The 9,339-nt window shown below is 58.6% G+C and overlaps 1 long non-coding RNA gene across 1 annotated transcript; it reads left to right on the top strand.

Annotated features, from left to right (window-relative positions):
• Positions 1 to 940: 940 nt before the first annotated feature.
• LOC120391853 lies at positions 941 to 3,657 on the top strand. Its single transcript, XR_005591506.1, has 3 exons — positions 941 to 1,100; positions 2,130 to 2,336; positions 3,132 to 3,657. It is a non-coding gene; the product is annotated as an uncharacterized LOC120391853 (long non-coding RNA).
• Positions 3,658 to 9,339: the final 5,682 nt, after the last annotated feature.

The raw sequence follows: 9,339 nt of genomic DNA, 5'->3' as shown, positions 1-9,339 counted from the left end.
GTACCAACCCCAGCGCTGCCCCGCCGAAACAACCCCTGAGCCCACACCGCGCTGCCCCGCCGAAACAACCCCCCTGAGCCCCACACCGCGCTGCCCCGCCGAAACAACCCCCCTGAGCCCCACACCGCGCTGCCCCGCCGAAACAACCCCTGGGCCCACACCGCGCTGCCCCGCCGAAACAACCCCTGAGCCCCACACCGCGCTGCCCCGCCGAAACAACCCCTGAGCCCCACACCGCGCTGCCCCGCCGAAACAACCCCTGAGCCCCACACCGCGCTGCCCCGCCGAAACAACCCCCCTGAGCCCCACACCGCGCTGCCCTGCCGAAACAACCCCCCTGAGCCCCACACCGCGCTGCCCCGCCGAAACAACCCCCCTGAGCCCCCCACCGCGCTGCCCCGCCGAAACAACCCCCCTGAGCCCCACACCGCGCTGCCCTGCCGAAACAACCCCCCTGAGCCCCACACCGCGCTGCCCCGCCGAAACAACCCCCCTGAGCCCCACACCGCGCTGCCCTGCCGAAACCACCCCCCCAAGTGCTGCCCCACCCCGTGCCGCGCTGCCCCGCCGAAATAACCTCCCCAGCACCGCCCCGTCATGCTGTAACAACCCCCAGCGCCGCCCCGCTGTGCTGTAACAACCCCCAAGTGCTGCCCCACCGCCCCGGCCTGCCCCGCCGTAACAACCCCCAGCGCCACCCCGCCCCGCCCCGCCGTAACAACCCCAGCGCCGCCCCGCCCCGCCCCGCCCCGCCGTGCTGTAACAACCCCCAGCGCCACCCCGCTGTGCTGTAACAACCCCCAAGTGCTGCCCCACCCCGCCCCGCCGTGCTGTACCAACCCCCAGCGCCGCCCCGCCCCGCCGTAACAACCCCCCCCAGCGCCGCCCCGCCACCCGAAGATTGGCCGCCCCTTACAAGGTGCCGCCCCAAGCACGTGCCTGGTTGGCTGGTGCCTGGAGCCGGCCCTGCTTCCATCTCTCTGTTCACCCATGGGCCACCAAACCCTCTGCAAAGGGAGCTCAGCGACGTGAGACCCTCTTGCAGACAGGGAAACCGAGGCACGAAGCAGCCTGGTGACTCCCCCAAGGGCACCCAGCAGGTCAGTGTCAAAGCTGAGCCCAGCTCTCCGGGCCCCTAGGCCAGGATGTTACAGTGCAGCCCATCCTGCCTGGCGTAGCGGGTGGGGCGCGTGCTTACGGCTTTCAGTCACCCCACCCACCTGAGCACGTTCCTGGAGCAAACGAGCCCTGACCCTGGGGGCGCTGTGCCGGGAACCCCCCCGGTGCTTTGAAGCCCTGGCCCTCCGGCTTCCTCGAATCCAGCTGCTTTTCGAATCTCATTTCTCTGCACTGCCTGCCAGTGCCAGGACTGAGCGATTCCCAGCCCCGCCTCCTGCTCAGCCTCTCCTGTGCCACAGCTCCCCCGCCCCCTCCCCGTTCCCAGCAGAAATGGCAGCGCTGCGGGGAACCAGCCAGACTGGCAGAGTCCCCTGCATGCCTATGTAGCACCAGGGACACAATGGCACCCTGCCAAGGATCCTGATGCCCTCAGCCAGCCTGCCCATCAGTGCTCAGTTATCTGTGATTTGCAGGGTGCTGGAAGGGGGGCAGTGGAGGGCTGGCACTGAAGGGAAAATCTCTACAAACCCTTAGCAGTAGTTTGGCTTTTATCCACCCTATAGACTTCAGCCGGCCCTTACAGAAGGACACACAGTGCTCACTGGGGGAGTGCAGGGCACTGAAGAGAGCACGGCATGGGAGGGCATCAAACACGCACAGCAGCTGGCATTCTAAACTCCCCCTCCGCTGAGACAGGATCATCCCTGCACAGCGGGCGGACACGGGGGTTCACTCCCAGGGCCCTGACCTGGATGTAAGAGGAAGCCAAGGTGCCAAACCCCAGCAGGATTAGAACCCAGGTGCTGTGGGTTTAGGCACAGTAATTGTTAACCCCTGAGCTGAAGGAGGTCACCGCTAGTCAGCAAAGCTGTTCTCATCAGGAGATCTCAAAGCACTTTACCAAGCAGGTCAATATCACTATCCTCATTCTACAGCCTCCCCCAGCGCCCAGGGAGGCGCTGGGGGAGGCTGTTTTGGTGAGGCAGCGCGGCGCTCGGGGGGTGTTACAGATGGGGAAACTGAGGCCCAGGGAGGCGAAGTGACTTGCCTAGGGTCACGCAGCAGACCAGTGGCAGAGCCAGGAAGAGAACCCAGGTCTCCAGAGTCCCAGCCCAGTGCCCTATCCATGAGAACGTGTCCTGTACCACCCGGCTGAGGGGCACAGTGAGGTCAGAGGGCAGCAGCCTCACACTAATGACATGTGCAAAGGGACCCAGGTAACGTTGCCTAACAAATCCTGGTGGTCACATCTCCTGGCTGTTTACTGCACCAGCCCATTGCTGGTCTCTGCTGGCTGGATTCTCTGACTGGCTCCAGGGCTGTCAAGTCTCCTTCCAGTGGCTGGGAGTCCCCAGGGATCGCAGTCTTGCCCCTGGGAATGGTGATTCCCCTGTAGCTCAGGTCAGGGTTGCCTTTTGCTTATGAGGCTAGGGGCTGAACATGTGTATAGCCACAGCCTACTGGTGAGTACAGAGGCTGCAGTCAGCTAGGGGCAGCGTGGTCTAGTGGGCGAAGCAGGAGGCTGACACTTTGCAAACCTGGATTCTGCTCTTGGCTCTGACTTGCTGCGTGACCCCCTCCCCAGCTTTATCCGGGCTGTCTGCCTAGGCTGGCAGCTCTCATTCTGCGGCTCTGCATCGCCCAGCACAATGGGGCCCTGATCTCTGTTCTGCCCTGGGCTACCGTAAGCCAGAGAGTAACATCCTGGAGGCTGCCCGGCAGCCGCGCTCGCAGGATTGGCTCCTGCACTCAGGGGATTAAATGCTGGGAATGAAAATGTGGAAGAGTAAATTTGTGAACTGCGTGATTTATAATGTTCCATTGATAAAATCTAATTACTTCCTCCTCTGCCGAGCCTTCCGCTCGCCTGCAAGCCTCGCTGCATCGCCCTTGATGCATCCATTCATGACTCAGGTGGCCAGAGCAGACAGCTCCAGGCTGCTGATGCATCCAGCTTCCTCCGCGGGCACTGAACCAGGTGCACAAGTTCTGACCTGCTCCGTCCCCCACAGGATGGGGGAATTTACAGGCTGCTGAATGTGGCCAAGCGGCTTCCACGTCAGAGGGGTGTTTTCTTGGCAGTTTCACCGGGACATGGGTTGTGGGGCGCTGGCTGCTGTCCCGATGGCATGGAACCCAAGGGACGTTCCGGTTCCCCGATGACAGAAGCAATTACATGCCGCACATCCCAGGAGGGCTGGCAATTCAATCTGGGGTTTGTTAGAGCAGATCGGATGAGAGAGGCGCTGGCTTTAACGGCTTTGCCCTTTGCATTATGATCTCGCGGCGTGGGGGCTGATGACCCGACACAGGTTGTGGGACTTTCGGCCTGTGGACTCTTTGGCCTCACAAGGGGAGAGGTTATGAATGGCCTGGCCCGAGGGCTGGAGCTGTGGGAAGAGACCGACTGTCACAGCACCGAGCCGCTGTCAGGCATTGTCACTGCAGCGCCATGCCCAGCTGTGAGGGGATGTGCCTGCGGGTGATTTGCTCCATTTCAGGACCCAGTGCCCCAGTGAGGCACTAAGTGTGCTGCTCCCCGAGGTGCTGCCACCTCTTGTGACGAAAGGGGAATTTTCTGTAACGTTTTTATGAATCCTATGTGTGCCTCAGTTTCCCCTGTATTTCACATGGCTACCCAGTGGGGGTGGGGGGAAAGACTGTTTGCTTTGAGGGCAGGCTAGGAGACATGGTATGGATGTCTCCTGACAGCCTGAGCCAATAAGAAGGACGGGTGAAGGCCAACCCCGTATCAATGGAGGGTCTGAGAATGCAACGGGAAACCCAGTCCCCATGACACTGACACCCAGCAGCCAACGCCCCAGAAGGAGGAGGGTTCCCCACCCCTCCCAGCATGAGACCAAAGGGGCGGGAAGGGGTGAGGTGGAGGGACAGGAGTTGGTTGCTGGGAGGAGTCGGGGGGCTCTGACCTGGGAACTGACCGAACACGGAGCCCGAATGATGGGGTTCACTCCAGCTTGGCTGAGCTCTGGGCTCACCAGGATGATCTGTGCTTTACCCTTCCTCCCTCCGTGCTAGCCTAGGACTCCCCAGGCTGTGTTCCAGGTGACTAATCACCCCGATTGTTCTGACAGCGCCGCGTGTGCGTCACGGTGCAGAAATCCCTGCAGAGTGCACACGTCGCTCCCAGGACTCGCTGAACCACGCTCAGGGGGGTGACACAGGAGTGAACTGCAGAACAGCCATGCTGGGTCAGACCATCTCACCCAGTATCTTGCCTCTGCCAGATGCTGCTGCACGAATGAACAGAAACGGGCAGTTTATCGTCTGATCCATCCCCTGTCATCCGGTCCCAGCCTCTGGCACCCTTAGAGGAGTGGGAGCCCTTGGGGGTCTGGCACACGGCAGAGATTCCTCTGAGAGACTGTTCCAGAGCTGGGGGTGCAGCACCGATCCTCCTAGGGGAGATTCAAAGCTGAGGTTTCAAGTGCCAGTCATACATTTTAACATTTTTAGAAGGTGTCTTTGGCATGCGTGCTATAGGTTGCCTACCCCTGTGCTAGAGTGAGACAGCCCCTGCCCCAGAAAATTACCGGCCCAAGAGAGAAGGCAGCCGGGGGGCAGAGCTAGGAGAAGAGCTGTTATCCCCATTGCACAGCTCGGGAATTGAGGCACAGGGAGGGACTTGGCCAAGATGCCCCAGGGAGTCAATGGCAGAGGAAGGAATCGGCCCCACGTCTCCTAAGGATGGTTTATTGCCTTAGCCACAAGTCTTTCCTCCCTCTCTGTATGGGGGGGGGGTCTTTACCACCCAGCAGATCTCCCCCCCACACACACACTTCATGGTCTCTTGATCTGACCAACGCCTGTTTCAAGATGTTCCCGCTCCTCAGCGGACGGTCGCTTCTGCCCTGCTCCAAAGGAAGAGCTGATAGGGCTGGGGGTGGGGGGAGCTGCTCTTATCTCTGCTCAGGGGCCATCCACATTCATTGGCCACCATAAATTATAGCCCGTAGCCCCCCTGCACTGCATCCCACTACAGCTGAAATCTCCCCTTGGCATCCCTGGGAGGCATGCGGCCCCGGTTTGGTGGCTTGGGTTAGACGCTCCCAGGGAGCCTTTAATGGAATTATAACACGAAAACTCAGGCAGGGCTGGGAATTTAAAACAGCCTTTCCCACCCACTGTGTGGTAGATGGAGGCTGCTTTCCTAAGGGGACAGAGGCAAGGAAGGCAGGCTTAGCATTTAGGACTTGGCTTGAAAATAAACTCTCCTGTTAATAGGGAGGTTTTTGTAGTTTTCCTCTGATTTCAATGTCCTTGCTAAAATCACCAGCTTTCATTATCCCCAGCACCACACGGAGACGTCAGGTGAGAGCGGGAGGTCCCATTGTGCAGGGTGCTGTACATACCAAAGGGTGAGAGCCCTACCCCCCAAGACCCTGCCATCTAAATAGCAGAGCTGGCCAAAAAAAGGGGGATGGGGTCTGTTCCTGCAGAAATTGTTGATGAAATAATATTTTTGTCTACATTTTGCACCAAAAATGTCAATTGTTTAGCAGAGACAAGGGGGGTGAGGTGAGATCGGTTATTGCCCCAACTTCCGCTGGGGAAAGAGACAAACTTCCAAGCTCTCAGGGCTCGTCCCAAAGACCTGGGGATGAGCTCTGTGGAGCTCAAAAACTTGTCTCTTTCACCCACCGATGTTGGTCCTGTAAAAGATATTCCCTCAGCCATGTTGGGCTCACTCGGCTCCAACAGCGCTGCCAACAGTTTTTCAGCAGAATTTTAATATCCCTAGATTTAGGCTGAGAACCAAAACAACTTCATTTTCTGGTGAAACACTTTGGGTTTGGGGGCTGCGGGCAGCCCCTTTTGGTGGGGAAAAAACTCAGTGAGTTGAAACCCTGAAAAAACAGTTTCAGTGGAAAAATGTTGACCAGCCCCATGAACTAGAGAAAACAAAGAACCAATTATTATCCCCATTTTATAGATGGGAAACTGAGGTTAGGAGTGAGTCACAACTGGGATTTGAACACAGCGGCTTGAAGGCTGCAGCAGACCGTTCTGATTTGGTGGGGGTTTCTATCTGCTTCTACCTTCTACCCTTACTTTTCCCCATGCCCAGGGCTGGGGGGAATTCTTAAAAGCCACCCTTGTCCTCACCTCTGTCCCAGCTCTCCGAGTGAAGGGACTGGGAATCTGGACCCACTTTCTTCCGTGTAGCTACTTCCAAGATGTCTGGCTGACGTGCGACTAGGCCTTGCGGCTGATGCACGAGTTCAGCCTAGATTCGCCAGGCGTCCGGTTTTTGCCCAGAACGCCCGGTCGAGAAGGGACCCTGGCAGCTCCAATCGGCTCTGCCCAGCAGGCCGTTAAAAGTCCGGTCGGTGGCGCAGCGGGGGCCCGGGGCTAAGGCAGGCTCTGTGCCTTACCTGGCTCCGCACAGCTCCTGGAAGCGATCGCCAGGTCCCTGCAGTCACTAGGCACAGGAGCGACCAGGGAGGCTCCGTGCACTGCCGCCGCCCTGAGGGCCGGCTCCACAGCTCCCATTGGCCGGGAACTACACTCCCATGGAGCTGCAGGGGTGGAGCCTGCGGGTGTGAGGGCAGCGCACGGAGCCTCCCTGGTCACCCATGTGCCTAGGGGCTGCAGGGACCTGGCGGCCGCTTCCTCGGCGCTGCGGTAAGTGCCGCTGGGCCTCCGCACCCTGAACCCCCTGCCCCAGCCCCTCCTGCACCCAAACTCCCTCCTGGAGCCCGCACCCCCCCAACACCCCAACCCCTTGCCCCAGCCCACTCCCGCACCCCAAACCCTTCATCCTCGGCCCCACCCAGAGCCCCCCCCCATTCTGCGCCCCAGCCCCCTGCCCCAGCCCAGTGAAAGTGAGTGAAGGTGGGGGAGGGAAAGGGGATGGAGTGAGCAGGGGCGGGGTCTCAGAGAAGGGACGGGACAGGGGCGGGGCCTCGGACAAGGGGCGGGGCAAGGGCGTTCATTTTTGTTCAGTTAGAAAGTTGGCAGCCTTAGTTCAGCCTCGGGGCCTCTTCTTAGATGCTTTGCACCTGGTCTAGTCATTTATACCTGTGCAAAGGAGGGGTGAACGCTGCCATTCTGACAGGGTAGCATTTGACTCCCGGTTTGCCCGGCTATAAATGACTGCCCAGCGCGCAGGCCAATGGAGAATCCCGCTAAACAAAACCAAACCAAAGGAAGCTACTGCCACCTTCATTATATGAACAAAGGAGCCGCTGACTGTCCTGCCTTGTTGATTTCCAATCATCCTTCCAGCAAACGCTGAGCGTGACTGCATGTTAGAAGGATACCGCAATGTTCTTGGCTTCCCATCGTCTGGCATTTAGACTGATCTTCAGTTGGGCAGATCAATACAACCCGTAATGAGTTATGGATTGTCTGAGTTAACACGGTCAGACCGGCGGGGTAGTTTGGGGTTTAAAAAAAAACCCAACCCAACTGTTTCCATGTGAAAGTGGCTCCGAGATCTGTGCTGGAGCGTGCGGTTACTGCTGTGCACTCAGACCAGGATGGGCTGGACCGAGCCAGGATGTCGTGGATTCTCCATCACTTGTAGCCTTTAAATCGAGAGCGTTTTTAAAAGACACGCTTCTAGCTCAACCACCAGGTATGGGCTGGCTGCAGGAGCTGCTCTGTGGCATGCTCTGGCCTGAGCTATGCAGGAGATTAGACTAGATGATCAGAATGGTCCCTTCTGGCCTTAATAGCTGGGAACATGACCCTTAGGCAGTAGCTCATTCTCCCCTGTGTCCTGCATCTTGTGCAGTCATTGGCACCAGTGCAAAATCTATCTTAGGTGCTTATATGACCATGGGCAGGAGGTGAACCCCTGAGCCCCCCTCCCCCCGTGGCCAGAGGAGCCCCTGGCCCACCTGCCCCAGCCGCGCCAGCCAGCCCAAGCACTGGCCCAAGCCACTGGCTGCCCCCTAGGCTGGCCCAAGCCACCCCTGGCCGCCCCAGCCCCAGGCCCAAACTCCAGGCTGCTGCCTGGAGCTGAGCCCCGACCGGCTTCAGGGGAGAAGGAGAGGGAGGGCGGGGCCTGGGGGCAGAACATGGGCGGGGCCACAGGCTGGGTCAGGGGAGGCTTAGCCTGCCCTGGCCTTTGATACCCGCTGCCCATGTATATGACCCCCATTACGAAAGCAACTGAGCACCTCACACATTCCCAACAGCCCTGGGAGGCAGGCCAGGCCCGTCATCCCCATTGTGCAGGTGGGAAACTGAGGCCCAAGTCCTCAGATGTATCTAGGCACCTAACTCCCACTGACTCACCCACGGAGACAGGGAGTGAGCAGCCGAGTGCCCACGGAACACTGGTACCCGGGGCTCTGCCCACCGGCCATCCTTGTGCAGCCATGGCGACCTGCTACCCCTGGGTGTCCAGGGTGACACAACGTGCAAAGCAGTGAAAACTCAGGCCCTAGGTGTGTCTTTTGCTCTTATTTCCTCCTCAACACATTTCCGGCGGCTCATTTCCACATAAGCCACCAGGAAGGTAGGAATTTTAAAGGGAATGAGACAATATTTTTAAAAAAAATCTAGCTCATGAGATGCCCACATCTCAGCCTATTTCTGAAGCAACGGCCACAGCGATGAGTCGGATGAAATCCCAGGCTCTCTCCACATCAGACTGTAAGAATACAAGAGGTAATGAGCTGTCGGAGTCACTAGTGTGAACCCAGAGCACTGGATTAACAATCAAAGCTGCTGCAAGCCATTAGGTGTCATATATGAAATGAAGTGTCCCGTCTCAGCTGACTGGCTAGCAGTCAGGGCCCATGTTTTTAAAAGTGACCAGTGATTCTGGCTGCCTTGATTCCTGGCTCCTCAACAGGAGATGCCTTAAAAACAAGGCCGGCTCCAGGGTTTTTGCCGCTCCAAGCAGCAAAAAGAAAAAAAAAAAAGTCGCGATCGCGATCTGCAGTTCTACCGCTGCCGCTTCAGTCTTCGGTGGCAATTCGGCAGCAGGTCCTTCACTCCGAGAGGGACTGAGGGACCCGCTGCCGAATTGCCGCTGAAGACCCAGACGTGCTGCCCCTCACCTTGGGCTGCCCCAAGCAGCTGCTTGCTGGGCTGGTGCCTGGAGCCGGCCCTGCTTAAAAGCGCTGGATTTCCATTAGGCCTGTGTTTGGCACATCTGAAAATCAGCTCCTTTTTAAGTCATCTCAAGTTGAGCCCCCAAAATCCTGAGTCGCTTCTGGAAATGTTTGTTGTCCTCCCCGCCCC

The sequence above is a fragment of the Mauremys reevesii genome, linkage group 26, assembly GCF_016161935.1.
Source record: "Mauremys reevesii isolate NIE-2019 linkage group 26, ASM1616193v1, whole genome shotgun sequence".
In the NCBI taxonomy this organism is placed as follows: Eukaryota; Metazoa; Chordata; order Testudines; family Geoemydidae; genus Mauremys; species Mauremys reevesii.
Note: the sequence above shows the minus strand (reverse complement) of the source record. Positions and strands in the feature narration are given on the sequence as shown.